Source organism: Danio rerio, chromosome 23 (assembly GCF_052040795.2).
Source record: "Danio rerio strain M-AB ecotype USA chromosome 23, GRCz13ab, whole genome shotgun sequence".
Taxonomy (NCBI): Eukaryota; Metazoa; Chordata; class Actinopteri; order Cypriniformes; family Danionidae; genus Danio; species Danio rerio.
Window position 1 is genome coordinate 26,395,154 of NC_141043.1, and position 18,619 is coordinate 26,413,772.

The following is an 18,619-nucleotide window of genomic DNA, read 5'->3' on the forward strand; positions in this document are numbered from 1 at the left end:
CTCATTGAGAAAACTAGGTGATGTCATCACAGACTTTTGTCTCATGGGGGGCTGGGAGTGAGCACTGAATAGGGATAAGAGCCCTCTTCTTAAACTCCACATGACACAATAGATAAAAAATGAATGAATGTAAAGAAAAGGGAAAAAAACTGACATGCAGGCTAATATTTTTTGTGCTATAAATCTTCTTAAACTCTTAAAATAGCCTAAATATTGAACATGAAGTGAAAAATCCTATAGGCCAGTTTAAAGAATTAACTTTAGTGCATGTCTTTGCTGTTTGTATTTCATGTCATGCAGTAAAGAGAAAGTGTACTTTCAGCTGCAAGAAGAAACCACCATACAATGGGACCAGGGTATCTGATTCACAAAAACAAAAATAAATAAATAAAGTAAATCATACAGTGTATAGAGTGCAGTCAGACTGACTAGTTCATGGCTTTCAAATGGCTTTTGAGTTATGTATAATTGGTGGTTGGAGGCAATTCTAAATGGCCAGCTCAGCACCAAATGGGTGGGATTTGAGATCCAAGTGGGCGGTACAAACATCCTGTGGCTTTTATTCGTTTGATAGTATTTATTCTGATTAAAATGATTAAAAATGAATGAATGAATTTTCTGATGATCCTGATTATGACATTCAACAGGGTCTAAAAGTTTAAATTTAAAGAGGCAATAAGCTTTATACACTGAAGGCAAAAAATAAATAAAACTTGATTGATTGGTTTATTGACTGATTTTATTCCAACTGACACCAACTGTAAAGCTATCAGTACAAAAAAATAAATAAATAAAACAGTAACTATTGTTGTACAGCATCATAAAAATGACCCATCTGTAATTATTCTCGTTTTAACCCAACCTACATACTGTACTGTAGAAGTTCTTGTTATTAGTCTCATCAATTATTGTTTAAACATTTTTTTTATTTAATGACAGGTTTAGGCTACAAAATATTTACATGACAGTCACTGCCTGTGTTTACTTTTTTGTTTCAGTTGGAATAAATTATTTTGATTAACAAAAACAAAGTATTAACAAAGTATTCATTATTTTTTTTTTTTGGCTTAGTCCCTTTATTAATCTGGGGTCACCACAGCGAAATGAACCGTCGACTTTCCAGCATATGTTTTACGCATTGGATGCCCTTCCAGCTGCAAACCATCACTGAGAAACATCCATACACACTCATTCACACACACACTATAGACAATTTAGCTTACTCAATTCACCTGTACCGCATGTCTTTGGACTTGTGGGGGAAAACGGAGCTCCGGAGGAAACCCATGCAAACACGGGGAGAACTCCACACAGAAATGACAACTGACCCAGCCGAGGCTCGAACAAGAGACTTTCTTGCTGTGAGGTGATTGTGCTACTGTCAAGTATGCACGTCAAATAAGCCATCAAAATGCCCCATTCCATAAACAAAATAATGAATTTTGTTTCATTCACCATATCATTTATGCACAATACATCACATACATGCACAAACCTTTTTACGTCCTTTAAGATTTAAAAAATGTATTGATAAGTGGCGTGTCTGATTATGCATTGTTTTCTCATCATTAGCCACTTGGCATCTTTAACAAAGTGTGTTAAATCACAGAGAAGGTGAAACTAACAACTTTTTTACACAAGTATTTAACAGAATTGACAGATTTCTAAAGCAGCACAACCAGGCAGCCCAACATTTAGGCAAAACGAATCAACTTTTTTATGTCATCTTATACTTCAATTTTCCATAAAATCTTCTGACTGATCAAATGCTCTCTAGTATTCGACATGTCCCACACCCCTCAAGAGTGTATTACTGATGCTGAAAATAAGTCATTTTTCCATGTAAAAAATCAAAATTGAGGGTTTGCCTAAACACTTGCAAAAATAGGAAAATAATAAACTTGTTAATTTAAACTTCTTATTAGTCATTTTGAACACCCCTACCCAGTAGATGAAAATATATTGCACACACACATACATAGTTAGCAAACAAGAAACTACACGATGCTTAATTGTATCTGTTACACACAGTGTCCATTTTAATTTGGTGAATAGTACTTTGTAAGAGGGCGGCGCATTGGTGCAGTATTTACCGATGTCGCCTCACAGCAAGAAGGTTGTTGTTTTGAGCGTCGACTGGGTCAGTTGGCATTTCTGAGTGGAGTTTGCATGTTCTCCCCGTGTTGCTGTGGGTTTCTTCCTGGTGCTCTGGTTTCCCAAAAAGTCCATAGACATGCAGTTTAGGCTAATTGGGTAAGCCATTCTGTCCATAGTGAATGTGTGTGAGTGAGAGTGTATGGGTGTTTGCAAGTGATGGGTTACAGCTGGAAGGGCATCTGCTTCATAAAACAGATGCTGGATAAGATGGTGGATCATTCCGCCATGGCGACCCATGATTAATAAAGGTACTAAGCCGAAAAGTAAATGAATGAATGAATGTACTACACTCTCAGAAATAAATGTACACAAGCAGTCACTTGGGTGGTACTTTTTTAAAAGGTACACATTTGTACTTAAAAGGTCCATATTGGTACCTCAAAAGTATATATTAGTACCTGAAAATTTTAAGAGGAACACTTATGTACTTTTTAGGTACTATTATGTAGCCTTGAGGTATTACTATAGACCTTTTCGGTACAAATGTGTACCTTTTGAAAAGGTACCACCCTAATGACAGCTCGCGTACCTTTATTTCTGAGAGTGTATGTAACATTAAATATAGTGTAAATATGAAATATGTGAACTGCCACAGTGCACAGGCATGGTCTCAATCTAAGTTTTTAGATGCCATCTTTATTTTTTAGCATGAATCCAGATGATTTTGCTTATAAAACGCAGTAAAAGATACATCTATAAACTTCATTCTTTTTTGTGATCAACATTTTATTGTCTTTAGAATAAAAAAAAGACATTTAAACAAACAAACAGGGGAGGGGGAGCAACAGACATATCAATAATTTTCAATCTGAAAGAAGAGAAAAAAAAAACACCTTTACATGGTCATTCTTTTATATGGTCCAAAATGCTGGAAGAAAAACATTGCCATGCTAGAATGGTACTAGGTCTAGTCTTATAAATTTGTGCTATTGTAGCTTTACAAGTCACTGTTTTAAGGAGGCTATGAATCCAAAATGTTTTTGCACATATGTGTGGAGAAAACACATTTTTTTATGATTGCCTTCTTTGCAGCTGTAAAATCTAGCAAGCAACATTCTCTTCTTTAGTGTACTCATACAGAAATAAAAATCATCATTTAGAAGACATAAACCCTGATTAGACACATAATCAACTTGTAGTAAAAAGGACAAAACAGAATTTCCATTAGACCACAGGTCGACAACAATTGGAAAATCCCAAGACATATGAAGAAAATTATAAACTACATTCTGAAATTGATAAGATGAAGGAAGCTCAGGAGAAAAGAAGTAAAGCAGGATTCAGATATGAACCATATGCCTTCCTACCTTGGATTGCATCTTGTATATTGGCTTGAATTTTTCCGCTTCACCACGTTTCAAAGAAGGGTAAGAAAGAGCATTTCACAACGTCTCACAAATATGATGGAACCTGTTGTGGATGACAGAAAAATATTATCCACTGTAGTCTTTTTGACATTTGACATTGTAAAGCATCCCGTTAAACCAATTGTTGTCCTCCTAGAAACATTATCAAATGGTACAAAATAATAAACAAAATGATCAATTAATTGACTGTTTTATCTTGATGCCTATTGTGATGTATGAATCACATAAGCCACCTATACAGAAATGGACTGGGCCAAAATCAGTGATATATGGTGTAGTCTGTGCTCAGCTTGGGAATCAGTGTGAGTAATGCAGTGTGAATTGATATCTAATGACTCGTGAGTCAATATTTTTTATGGAAATAATTTATTAACAGGTTGGTTAAACAGGCAGAGATATCCAAAAACACAGCCCTGAAAACAAAGAAACCAAGAACACACATAGAATTGTCCATTACATGAAATAAGCCATAAGTATGTGAAAGTGTGGTGCTTAAATAGTCTAGAACCAATCTTGGTCCTGAGGGCCCGCTGTTAATAAGAAAAGGTGCATAAGCTGTGTAAGTGCAAATGTTTATGGGAAATGGAGTCTGAGTGATCTACATGGGTGATGTTTAGAGTCCCCTCTAGTGTGGCTTGTGGGCACTCCAGTTGCTAACTGTGACATACAGTTTACATAACGTAACACATACTGCAAATCTGCTTTGAAACAGCCTCTAAAGCTGTTTAAGGGATTTATTTCAGAGAAAGTGATATAACATGCCTGAATTTCTGCTAACCAGCAAAATTACTGAATTTCGAACATCCTTTATTAATGTAGAAAAACTAAAGAGAGGTAAAAGTGCATAGAAAGCAGTTAACAGAAGGTGCACTTACTGTAGGCTTAAGAGCATGCAAATGACGCCTATCAACAGCTTTCTAGTTTAATGTTTATGAAAATGTCATAATTTTGAACAAACAAGCCATTTATTCATTTATTTTTTACACATTTTCTTTTACCAGAGTCTGAATGCTTTCATGGAATCTGCTCTGAACTGAACCAATCAGAACGATTACTGATCATCCAACAGACTTGCTTTTTTAGTGATGCTCTTAACTAAATGCAAGTTTGCGTAGAAAAGTAACATTAATATCAAAGCTCCGAATGGCAAAAAGTTTTGATTGTCCATTTGAGAATTAGTAGACTGTCTGCTTAATATCAATCGATACTGTTCCTTCAACAGACATTTAACTGACTATAAGAAACTTTGTAAGTACATGTCAATCCTAAATCCCAATCCTAACCCCAACCTAACAATCTACTTATAATCTAATGAGAATTAGTTGACATGTAGATGCAGTGTAACTTAAATTCAATAAGCGGACCATCAAGATAGAGTGTGAACATAAGTTCTAATGGTTTTCACTAAAAATATAATAAAAAAATATTAAACCAACAATTCTGAACCATTAAAACCAGCATGTTTTAATGCTTTCCATTGCTTTTGACAAATTAGAAACTTGTGTTTTTAATATCATTACAGTTTTCTTTATAACACTTAAATATGAACTATGAAATCTGTGATGGTTTCTATTTTTTCCCTGCAGGGACATCAGTCCTGTATGAGTAACAAATCTTAAATCAGCAAACAGCAAAACGGAAAACTGAAGTGACGCAGAATGTCTGTGGTCTCTTCTGATTTTTTTACACACATTCTTTATTGTCTGCCCCCAGATGTTTCCTCTGCTGAACAGAAAGTCAAAGTTTCTCTAGGATTCATGGGGTGAGGCTGAATGAAGCGTCTTCCAAGATTTTTTTTTCCAGCCCGTTCATTCACAAGAAATGACAATGCTCTTTAAATATGTCTTGTTAACCCTGTTCCATCACTTTAGTTATCAGTGCTCCTGTCTACTGGATGGTCGCCTCCATTGATGGCTTCTCAATGGCCCCGGTCCCACTCGACTCTCAACCAGCCTAAATAAGAAAGGTCAAAGACCTTAAAATGCCCCCACTGTCCCCTCGCCATACACCCCACTGGGAGCAAACAGTCCCTCAGGAAGTGACCCGATGCTGCCAGTCTGACAGTTTATGTATTGATTTGTCATAAAACGTCATGGAAGACAATGGGCTGTTGAAACGTTTTGTTGTTTGCTTCTGAATTACACTTTATTCATACGCATAAGCATCTTGAATTTAATGTCCGGTCTAAAAATACTCCACAGGAAGTGTGACATTCCAGACTGATAGACCATGCGGTACAAAGCAGCATGTGAACAATAAACTTTCCCTAAATCGGAATCACCTCAGACAATATAGGAAGCCAGAGGCTGCAGAGGGTTGTTTTCCTCTGCTGAACTGTTGTGTCTAAGCTTGTTTGGAGCAGGCCATGGAAACACGGAGGCCATGGCAAGTGGCCACATCAAAAGAATAGGATGTTCAATGTGATAAACAGATACTGGCGAGCTGGACTCGTCAAAGATATAACAAGTGCTGATGTCAATGGACGGAAGCCATAGATCTCCCAAGCAGGAGTGCGGCCAGACAGACAGTAGATGTACTGGTCCACCTCCAAAACAGCACTTAGAGGAAGTAATCTTACATTTAAACCCAAGATTGGATCAGATACTGTAGTTTAGAGTGACTCAAAATCAACTCTGCGCTGATAAAGACCCCTAAAAGTGAACAATGAGTGTGTGTAAAAGCAATGCAAGTGTCAAATGAGAAAAAGACGAAGTCATACCTTCAGATTGACTGACAGCAGTACAAAAAGGCATTTGACCTGAGTGATTTGTCAATGGACAGAGATGGACACAAAGAGGTATTGACTGGTTGAGGAGAAAAGGGAGGACACAATGCAGTAGACTGCGGGATAGGTGAAACGATCAATACGGTGGTTCTGCTCCAGGGATCCTCTTCACCAATGCAGTGAAGCAGGAACCAACGAGCATAACGCAAACACTGACGTTCGCAGCGGAAACAAACCCCACACGGTATCTTGCATTCTCATACCCACATCCACTCCCATGCATGCAAACAAACTGTCTTCAAACCACAAACGCAAACAAGCTTTCGCACAAGCCTTTTTGAACTCAAAGCACATCGAAATCACACATTTTCACTTGTGTTTCATTTTGATTTGCTTCTTTACTCACTTATGACTAACACTATGTGTGGTTTGTGCCCATGGTTAAAGAAACTGACAGCAAGTGACAATGGTTTTGGTAAAATGCTAAAAATTGCAATGTATTTAATGCAGACATACGAAATTCAGAAGAATTAAACCTGGATTTCAATGTTTAATAAACAGGATAATCTTTAAATTGCTAAGAGAGTTACAAGATGATAGATCCGTGAAACATTAGATTCTTCAAAAAGATAACTTCATGAATGGATGCTGGAATGTTTGCTTAAGTTAATCTTGTCATTGGTTTGTCCAATAATATCTTTATGATTACAGAAATCTGCATGTCATGAAAGCAAAGGGCTAAAAGTATAAATATTTGCTTTGTGATATAAAAAACTATTACAACACATCTTTCTATGGCAGTTACACTGGGTTAATACTGTGTGCTACCAGTGAAGAGAAAACAATATCTTATTGTTTTAAATATTTTATGAGTGGTAAAAGCAAGATAAGACAAATATTTCTGGGGACATTTACAGATATAATTCATCAAGGTTTGCTGTTGTGCAGTTTTCCCAGACAAATGTTCTGTTTCCTTATTTGTACTATAGCATGATTTAGTATTCAGTCATCTAAGCAAATTCTGTCAAATGAATCAGATGCATATCTAAGAAAGCATTTGAATATAGGTTGAGTATGCAAAATAAATAAAGAACCAAATTTTCCATTTAAATTTTTTTCTTAATTTGGGGATTTTATTTACTAATTTTTGTTTTCATTCAGCGTTTTCATTTGACTTTATGTGAAATTAGCATAAAAAAGTGAATGAAAATTATTTTACATTATATCAAACCTGAATTACAAAATGTTTTGGTATTTATTATCAATATGTTTCCCCCTACACAGGGGTGCCCAAACTTTTTCGTGTAAAAGGCCAAAAACCAAACAGTGGGCTGAAAGTTTAAAAATAAGTCAAAAACATTGCTTTAAATCATATTAACTAATGCCGTATAACTTAAAATGATAACTTATCACAATAAAAAACCTGTATATCACAGTGAAGATGAGTGCTGAATACACTAGTAAAGCAGAATCTGCCGTTGCCTTCATTTGCTCACTGATGTCTATCCGTCGGGTGACAGTAAATACATTTTTTTTATAATTTGATTTATTTCCAACATTTTATTGAAACATTTCATATTTCAGCTAGTTTTTTTGTAGCTTAGCAATAATAAAAAACATTAAAATAACATTAAATTAGAAATGACAGTCCCAAACCATCCTCCATCTCTTAATTCTCCTTCTATTCTCAGATGGAATGGTGGGGCAAATCAAAGGTTACCATGGGTCAACTTTGGCCTGTGGGCTCTTGTTTGGACATCTCTGCCTTTAAGGTTATCTATAAGCTACTCTCCAAAAGCCAATCACATTTTAAAGATAGATCCAATTAAAACATATTTCTCACACCAATATGGATCAACAATTTTGATGATTTCTCGTCTGATTTTCTGTCCAACCGAGAAAAGAAGCTCTCAAGAATCTCCACCCTCTACACTATAAATATACCTTAAACCTGTTTTTAAATCAGCCTCTTGTCTACTAAATTATTATTGTAAATGTCACACAGTGTACTGTAATAAGATAAAGATTCAAACAGTGTAAACATTCTTTGGAGTAAATAAGTCTAGTTTTGCATTAATGTCACACAAACCACAAAAACAGTTTGCTGTTGTCCAATGATAGATATGCATACGTGTGAATTGGTGCAGACCACAAAATGTATGAGATCATTTGAACTATACATAGAAATGCTAAATTTTAAAGGGATATGAAGGAGATTATGATGAGAAATTGATAGCGAGACTCATAAATATTATAAAACTGTGGCTGTTGTAAACCCAATTAATCAAATGCAGCTCAATAACTGTATAATATAATCTAAACCTTATTGAATTAAATGGGAGGAGCTACTCAATGTGTTCTACCCCAAGTTAGATCAACACACCGGATAACATTGTGTGTTTCAAGGCACTTGGTTGACTTTTAAAAGGGAAATATGTAGCATTCAAAAAGCCGTGTTTTTTTGCGACACTTGTTGCCATTTAGTCAATTGCCTGCAATAAATGATTGCTCTTACTCATCAGATTATGCTACCGATACTGTATTTGAATGGGTTTGAGGTTGAGGTTAGGGATTAGGAAGATTAGGGCGATATTACAGCTTCATATTATTACTTCACATTAAAGTTTATACAGGTGGCAAAATCTGATGGGTAGCATATTAAAATGTGCTATCTACTTTTTTGAATGGGAGGTAGAACAAAAAAAGGTAGTAAAAAAGGTAATTCCACAAACCAGGTGAAAAAAAACATAACAGCAGTGTAGGGTAGTGTAGATTGTGGTAGAAGCATGAGGCCAGTGTTGGTTTTTCTATTACAATTTGTTTTTGTAAACACTATCGGTTGGGTTTATGTAGAGGGTGGGTGGATCAGTTGATATCAAGGTAATATATTATCCACAACGACACTCCAATCAACTCCTCTCACGGTTGCACACGAGAAGGACTTTTATTTTTCTGAAATGTCCACAACGGCCCCGGGCGGGTTAACGAGAAATGGCACGTATGAGAAAACGTGTGCCAGTATCATATTTGAGGTTTTCAAAAATATACACGCCACCATCAAGTGAATTTGTGAAAACAAAAACTGCAAGAACACATAGTACAAGGTACATATTTGTTGGTTCTCAAAAATATAGCACCGGGCACATATTTCCATTGAGTCTGATCCAAAGTTGTGTACTGAAAGTTAATATACTTAAAAGTTAATACATTGATAATGAACATCCAGATGCAATCCAACATTGATTAGAGCAACTACTAGACTGCAACGACTAGAAAATGTTCACACAAGCTATGAAATTCACCTGCATTATTTCGGCAGACAAGCTCATTAATAATAATAATTCCTTATATTTATATAGCACCTTTCTGAACACTCAAAGCGCTTTATACATTGGGGGATCTCCTCATTCACTACCAGTGTGCAGCATCTTCCTGGATAACATGACAGCAGCCTTATTACCCCAGACTACACACCACACACCAGCTAATTGATGAAGAGGAGACAGTGATAAAGCCAATTATGGTATGGTGATGGTTTGGAGGCCATGATGGACAAAGTTCCATGATGAGCAAATTTGGCCAGGATGCCGGGGTTAAACCCTTTTTCAAAACACATCCTGGGATTTTAAGAACCAGAGAGTTAGAACTTGGGTTTAACGTCTCATCCAAGTGACGGCACTCACTGAGCAGTCCCAATCATTATACTGGGGCATTAGGACCTGCACAGACCGCAGGTTGGGAGCCCCCTGCTGGTCTCACTAACACCACTTCCAGCATCAACCTAGCTTTCCCATGCGGTCACCCATCCAAGCACTGACCATGTGAGAGTTGCAGAGAGCTACTGCCAGCTCCAAAATGACAGATCAAAATGACACAATTATGATAGTTTAGTTCGTAAGCATGTTCGAGGCTGCTATGGACTATACAAGCTAAAGTTTGAACAAATTTGCTTTCTTTACATGAAACACATTGACAATATAACATAGAATGGCTCTTTCTGATTTATTACACATTATAAGTAATTCTTTCATGCACAGAGGCTTCTGCAGTGGTGCCATAGAAGAACCATTTTTGTTCCACAAAGAAGCTCTCAATAAATAAATAATTTTATTTTCTATTTTCAATGATAAAAAACCTTTTGGAAAGGCTCCATGGGTGTTAAACGTACTTCACAGGACGTTCAAACCCAATAAAGATCCTTTTGTTTTATTAGTTTTTGACTGGAAAAGATGTTACGGAGCAGAAGTAAATGACACATCATTTTGATTTTATGACCAAAAGAATTAAGAGTCACATAAAAATCAAGGCTTTCATTGACAAACCTAATAAGTCATAATAAGGCCTCATTTTTAAGCTTTGCTACAAGCTATTCATATATTTCTAATAAAATAAGAAAAAATAATAAAATACTTTAGAGATAAATCAACTTTCACTAGCTCACAAGTACGGATTAATTCACCAAGGAAACATGATGTGCAGAGTATCACCCTGTATTGTTTGCATGTGTGTGTGTGCCCAGCTGTGCTCTCATTTCACCCTGCCATTCACTAGCAGCTTTTGTTTGAGTGAAGCTTTTCTCTTGCTGACACTCGACTCGACTGTTTTATGCATGAGAATCAACACCATAAAATCTCCAAGTGGAGGACACACCGCTCTGCATTTACCATAAGAAGTGAAAGACAAACACGACGAGTCAACTTTACCTTCCCGTCAGAAGAAAAGAGAAGACAGAGATCAAAAAAAAGAAGAAAAAAAAAGAAGAAGAAGACAAGCACTAATAACTGTGATCAGCCCCATCCGAACAGCGACCTGTCACAGTCTGAGTCAAGAGCTTTTAAAAAGGCAGATCCACATGAGGCTGCATGATAAAGAGAGCAAGAAAAAACAATCTGATCTTTTGACAAGACGAGGGGAGGGAAATCGCAGGACGAGAAAGCTCCTAGGCACCTTTTCAAAAGCTGGTAACATCTGGTGAGGGGATTTGTCTTGTAGTCTCGCTTTTCTTTGTCACTTGCACCCTTAGCAACACTGTGCCTTGATAGTGCCCTGCCAGATACCAGGACATCCTGTATGAGGACAATAAATGAGCCACACGACTGGATAAGTGGAAAGATTAGAGGGCCTGCCAGCAATCTGTCATATATTCACACCTAATCCTTGTGACCTGAACATGGAGGACATCAATAGATGGAGTGTTTGGAGGTGAAGTGCTTACTATTGGGAACAAAGGCCATTTTAAAATAGATAAAACATATTTGGAACATATTTTATTTAAATTTCAAAGTGTAAATATACAGTTGAAGTCAGAATTACTAGCCGCCCTGAATTCTTAGCCCTCTGTTTATTTTTTTTAACACATTTTTAAACATAATAGTTTTAAAAACTCATTTCTAATAACTGATTTATTTTATCTTTGCCATGATGACAGTAAATAATATTTGACTACATATTTTTCAAGACACATTTATACAGCTTAAAGTGACATTTAAAAGTTTAACCAGATTAATTGGGTTAACTAGGTAGGTTATGGTAAATAGGCAAGTTATTGTATAACGATGGTTTGTTCTGTAGACTATTAAAACAAAATATAGCTTAAAGAGGCTAATAATTTTGACCTTAAAATGTTTTTTAAAAAATTTAAAACTGCTTTTGTTCTAGTCGAAATTTCTCCAGAAGAAAATAAAAAATATTATCAGACATACTGTGAAAATTTATTCTCTCTGTTAAACATCATTTGGGAAATATTTAAAAAGAAAAAGAAATTCAAAGGGGAGCTAATAATTCTGACTTAACTTTATCAAAATATTGGAAAACAAAGGTTGTTTTATAAAGGGGGCTGACATTGGTTTTATTTTTAATTTATGTATTTAATTATTATGAACATGTAACATTCATTCATTCATTTATTCTTCTTTGACTTCGTCCCGCCAAATGAACCGCCAACTATTCCGGTATATGATTATGCAGCGGATGCCCTTCCAGTTGCAACCAAGTACTGGGAAACACCCATAGACACACAGATTCACACACACTCATACACAACAGCCAATTTAGTTCATCCAATTCACTTATAGTGCATGATTTTGGAACATCGGAGTAACATCTCGAACATCCAAACACCCAGAATTGCCAACCAGCGCATCTGAGACTCGAACCAGCAACCTTCTTGCTGTGAGGTGACAGTGCTGACCACTGAGCCACCGTGCTGCCTGAAAATGTAACATACATATCTTATTCGAAAGAATATATATATTTTTAGCACAAATGCTTTACAAGAAACATTTTATTTAAACACACAAACAAATAAATATTTATATTAAAATTATTATTAATTATTAATAAAATACAAAAATATTTATTAGAATTATAACACTGTTTTTTGTGATTTCCTTAAAAGTAAAACATCTAGTTGAATAAAAAAAATTAATGCCACAATAACTTTTAAAAAGGCAAACAACAAAATTTTCACCTATTAAGTATACTGTTGAAAGAATTTTTTAAAAATGTTTAATTTTAAGCTAAACTAAATATCTGAAAAAAGAAGACTAATGGTGCACCAATTTCATGAAAGCTTTTTTTTGAAGAAAACTTTTATATGATTTGAAAAAGAAACTAAACTAATTATCTGGGGGAAAAAAGCCGACCACTGCTGCACCAATTTCATGAAAGCTTTTTTTTTATTTTCAGCTTACATCATCAAAACCAGCGGAAGTGCATCATTCTCTTTGCGTTAACGTATTGTTCTTGTTGTTTTGTTTTTAGGCTGTGTATTAAAGGGCAATGAAGATCCTGTGTTTGGCATGAGTACACACATACGCACACGTTCTCACAGATGGTTTGAAAGGACTGACATGAGTCAGAGCTGTGAGCAGTTACTTTCAGGTGTCTATCTAGGGCATGTCTAGGCTTGTGGTTAGACAGTGGCTGATTCATCACCCATGCAAGGGGCAAATTTCCCACTCACACTGTGTCCTTTCAGTGACCCTTCCATATATGCTGCCAGCCTGGTAAAAAGCAACACAATCGCAGGGAAATTCGTTACTTTTTCATTTAGTGGCTAATTCATACGAATTCGTACGATCTAATTTGTACATTTTAGTACAATTTGCTCATCCCCCAATGACGGTTGGGTTTAGGGATGGGGTTAGGTGCCACGCCTCCTTTTTAAAATCGTACAATTTCGTACGACTGAACTCGTATGAATTTGTACGAATTAGCCACTAAACTGGCAAAACGTAAAATACTTGTTTTCTCTTGAAAACCAACATAAGTTCCATACTTTCCTCAAATATTAGAGGATGTGAAAATGTGATGAGAACATCTCAAACATCTACACTGTAAACAAAAATCCAGATTTCTACACAATTCATTCATGTTGTCTCAACACAAGTTTAACTGGATTGAACATAAAACAATTGAATTGTCCCATAAGAATCTCATTTGTGTTGTTTCAGCTTATTTTAAATAAGTAGTTTGAACAAGCAACAATATTAATAATTATTATTATTATTATTTTGACCCACTTTTACCTAGAAATGACCTGAGAGTGAGATGGCGTTCTTTGCAGAAAGCTTTAATGTTGCCATGCTTTTGCGTCCAAAAAGCCAAATTTAAAAACATTTTACCAAACTGAACCACATAAACGCCTAAACACGATGCACTAGACTTCCTGAAACTTAAGTGCACCGGAGAGTTTGCCCTAATGTATTAGTGAGTTCAGCGAGCAGGGGAAATGCCATGCTGAGAGGACTGATTTCACTACCTCAGAACTGCATCCCACAGACATGCAAGGCTTCAGTGCACTCATTGCGAGAGAACCCACAGATCGTGCCCTCAGTTTGACTTTTCAGTTAACCACTTGGCGTCTGTATAAAAGACTGAGATATTATTGTGAATAGAGTGTCTTATAAATTTCTTAAATTAAGTCAAAGTATCTATAACACTATTATGCACTGTAACAACAAACAAAAATAGTACACATTTTTCTTTTTTCTTTTTCTGATTAGTCACTTTTACTGAGAACAAAATGAGTTATAAAATGTGACATCTTGTACATTTTGGTGGAAAAAAATGTATCGCTCATACTGTAGATAAAATCTATTACTGTTAGTCTAACATACTGATTAAAAAAAAGGAAAATTATCTCACACTGATATAAAAATTAAAAGATCTGAAAATAGAAAATAGCTATTATGTTAAAAAAGTTAGGATGATGATCACAAAAGTCTCCAAAAGATGCAGTTACTGTATACAAGCTTAACCCTTTTTAAAGTGAAAAGATAGATATAGTAAGTTAATTGATATTTATTAAAAGTATGTATATTTAAAGTCATAAAATATCAAAAGTCTTGACAAAAACCTAAATTCTGTTTTTTTTCCCAATGAGTTGATTGGCCTATAAAGAGTTAAATCAGAAAGACAAATAATTTATTCCAAATATGTAAGCATGTTGCACAAATGGAAAAGTATTTTAATTACAGGAATGTCTTTTTATGCAAAATAAATTAGGTCCTGTATTGCAGAGTACAGTCTAACCCAGCATGATAGGAACTACCAGTAATGTCAGTGTACTCCAATTGCTTAAATGCACGTAATACAAAACACTGACGGTATAAAAAGGTGTAGAAGGACAATACATAAAGAAAGCTCTAATGCTATTGCCATTTAATCACATTTGACTGCAGTGTTACATTCTTTTTACAGCTTTGGTGAAATGTGGTTTACTACAAGTTGTTATAGCTGACTTTTGCTCTTTCGACCACACAACGTCTATGTCAAAATGAAACTAAAGGCAACACGGAACAAAAACACAGCTTTGAGCACAGCGTCCATCATCCACTATGTTGAATTTCACTTTTGCTGTTGCTGTCAGTTTGTATACGTCACTTACTTTCTGAAGGTACAAGAAAGAAACATATTTCCTATAAATTTCTTCTCATTTCCAGTGTGAAATATCAAAAAACAAATAAAACTTTTGTAGTCTATATCCACTTGTTAAGTGTGACCCCACGCAAAGCGGCTTCCGGGTTCAAGCACTCTACCAAACTGTATAGGGAGACTCAACAAATGGAAATAATAAATGTTTACAAAGCGATGAAACACTTTCCTAATATTCGATGGCCAGAAAGTGATTAATTGTTTGTACATTGTTAAAGGGCCATGAAACCCCCCTATTCTGGTTCAAGTCTACATCAGATTTTTTTTAAAAAAAGGCTATGATGGGCGTGGATGGGCGTGGAGTTCAAGTTTCAAACCTGGAATAGGAAATTAGCTGACAAAAGCTTAAAATTATTCAGTTTTCTCCACAATTAAAGCTGACATGTTGCTAATGTTGTCTTAACTAATGCTTAACTCTCACAAATCTGCTATAATGTCAAAAAAAGTACTCAAGGGTGTCTTAAACCTTTAAAATATTGGTGTCTGTGATGCAGCAAGTCCTGAGAGAAAATTCACTTTAATGTGTGATATGACTAAAAGGTTTCATAAACAAACGCTTTCTCAATCCAAATGAGTATCGGCTTGGACCTAAAAAAAGTATTTCATACGTCACACGACTTAACAAACGAATATTATTAGGACTGTATAACCCTTTATTTGGGTAAACAGGCTTTTAAAATATACATATACAGATCCATACATATGATTTTGTTTACATATGAAATTGTTAAATTACATAAAAACATTGCAAAAAAGAAAACACATCTTTAAAGTCTGCCCGCAATATAGGAACGTCACTTAAAATAGCTGGACAGCTGACCAGTCAGATCCACATAAATAAATGGACCTCAAGATGCGCAAAAACATAAATAAAGGCTGTGTCCAAATTTAAAGCCGCTCTTCTTCAAGGCCACCAAGGAGATGGGATTATAAATACTTGGAAAGACCTCCTGACTGTCAGAGGGTGGTCCTTAACTTTCTCCCTTGGAATCTATACTATTTGCAAGGGCTTCAAAGACTGCCAAGACACCATGGCTTGAAACTATAGATTGTGCTGAAAAGCAAAACCTGGACTCAGAAATATGTCCCGCAGACAAGTGACAAGGATCTGCGGACCTTGCGGCTCCTTGAGCTGTGATATCTGATAAGGGTCGGCAGTGCGTCCCTATATGTCTCCTCCCTCCCAACCACACGACTCCTGCTACTAGGGAGAGATGAGCTGCTTCTCTATTAATATCAAAGGAAGAACTGATAATCCTTGTAAAAATAATAACAACAATGATACAGAGGAGTAATTGTAACAGTAGAGGTCCTTAAGGAGAGTTGTTTTTTTTCTAAACCTGCATTAGTTTTTTCCCCTCTGCAGATATTATGAACGACTTTAATATCAACTTTAACCAAAAAAAAAAAAAAAAAAAATCCTAAAGGGTTGGAACCACATGAAGGTAAACATGTGAACAGTTCTTTTAAAGTCTTATATGTGATATTCACATGTAGAGATGTTCTGCCAGTAAGTGAGAAACAGAATTGTGCTGATGACTGTGTCTTTTATGACATCTTGGGCAACAGGTGTTGAAAGAGAAAGAAGAAGTGTCAGCTTCATCTGATTCTTTTCTGGACCAATGTGCCCCTTGCCCCCCACCTTTCTTCCACAGCGCCCATAACTAAGCATGCAGAGCATTCCCCCGCTTGTCCTCATGAGTGTGACTTTGAACTAGAATAAATTTAGTCAGGGTTAGTTGTGTAAGCTGATTTGTTTGTGAAGGTAAAAGAGGAATAATCGTATTAAATACACATCCAAATATGGACTTATTAGGATGAATATGAAAACGTGTGCATTTCCTATGACTCCAAATCGGTTCTTTAACTTTTTTCAGATCATTTATTATCTAAATAGCGTAACATAAGACGTTATGTTCCTCCTTGTGGTCAAAAAGCACACTGCATTTGGCGCCCATAAAGATAATCATCTTCTTGTTGACCAGTCCTAACATCATAATGCTAATCTATTTTGCACAATATCTACCAAATCAGCAGATCAAACAGAAACTGCATTAGAGCTAGTCCATTAATAGAAAGAAAAACAAGAACAGGCAGCTAATGAATTATCAGCTGAATGTATTTGTGGAAATGACCTGAGGCCTGAACCCAAAAACAGGTCATTCAGAAAAAATGTCCAGGATTTTGGGATCTGCTGGCTTCCTGGAGTGACATTAAACATTTAGATATTACAAAATGCTTATGTTTCAACTTTTTATTAGTGAAATAAAATGTTTTAAATTGATAATTCAAAATGAAATGTTTATACTCTTCCACTTGTTCTGGGTTTTATTTTGAAGAAAGTTGAAAAAGCTTACAATGTTTCACAATAAATATGTCAATACAGGTTTCATTCTTTAAAATATCTTCCTCTGTTCACTTGTAAAAATATATTCCTAGGTGATTTTGCATTTTGGATGAACTATCATTTTAACAGATATTTAACCATTACATAGACACAGTCCGATTTTCAAAACTCTCACGTAAGGGTTGCATTAACTTCACTTTATGTCTTTTAGATTACTGCGTTGTGTCTTGAGAACAGAGAGGTGTGCTTGTTATGGCTGTTAATATAAACACTCAGAGGCTAATCTTCAACTCTGAACTCTATGTAAGTGTAACCAGTGTGTGCGTGCTAAAGCCAAATGTATAATAAGTATAAGTAAAACAAATACAAACTAATTAAAACATGTTTGAAAGCTACTAAAGCACTATATCATCAGGTCTATACATTTTGTAAATAACATTTCTTTTTTTGTGATCCAACTATTTAATCTATAAGAGGTCCTTAATGTTGCTTTAAAAGTCTCTCTGTGTTGGATCTGGCCAGTGGCTCCTGTAATTATTATACTCTGGCTCAAAACTCGCATCTTGGCGGCCACGCGTGTGCGCCTCTTCACCTCCAGAGAGGCTGTGCGGCCAAAGCACGACCCGGCCTGCCAGCGGGGATTTACGGACTGGCGCTCTGCCCGGCCGCAGGCAGTCTAGTTCGCTCGGTTCTCACGACCTCAGCACCACAACGGCATCTCTGAACTATTAACTCAGACACGCAGGCAGAGAGAGAAGCCACGGAGCCCACACACTGCCAACTAGTGTTTCAGCAATGCACATGTGCGAAAACAAGCTTTTCTATGCGATTTAGATTAGCCCCGAGGGTTTTGAACAGTGTACGAATCTTTCAATGACTTTCAGGGGGGTCTTTTTCTGTGAGCAATTCTTTCTTGGGTTTTCTGTTTAGCTAGAATTAAACACTACATAGGCTAGAGATTTTGTGATATATTTGGGATGTGTAAATAATAAAGTGAGAAATGGAAAGTGTTGAATTTCCTGCCCCGGTTACTTGCTGGCCGAAAACTATTAAAATAAAGGTGTCATTACAGAAACCAAAAAAGGG

General features: G+C 36.0%; 1 long non-coding RNA gene across 4 annotated transcripts in view; it reads right to left on the minus strand.

Moving 5' to 3' along the window:
- LOC137489184 (uncharacterized) overlaps positions 1-18,619 on the minus strand; it is a 298,052-nt gene that overhangs the window by 194,508 nt on the left and 84,925 nt on the right. For 2 of the 4 annotated variants that reach the window (XR_015523546.1, XR_015523555.1), the window contains exon 4: positions 3,465-3,567. This is a non-coding gene — a long non-coding RNA (uncharacterized LOC137489184). Of the gene's footprint in view, positions 1-3,464; positions 3,568-10,952; positions 11,348-18,619 lie in introns of those variants that run through there. The other 2 variants (XR_015523547.1, XR_015523552.1) reach the window with 2 other exon arrangements.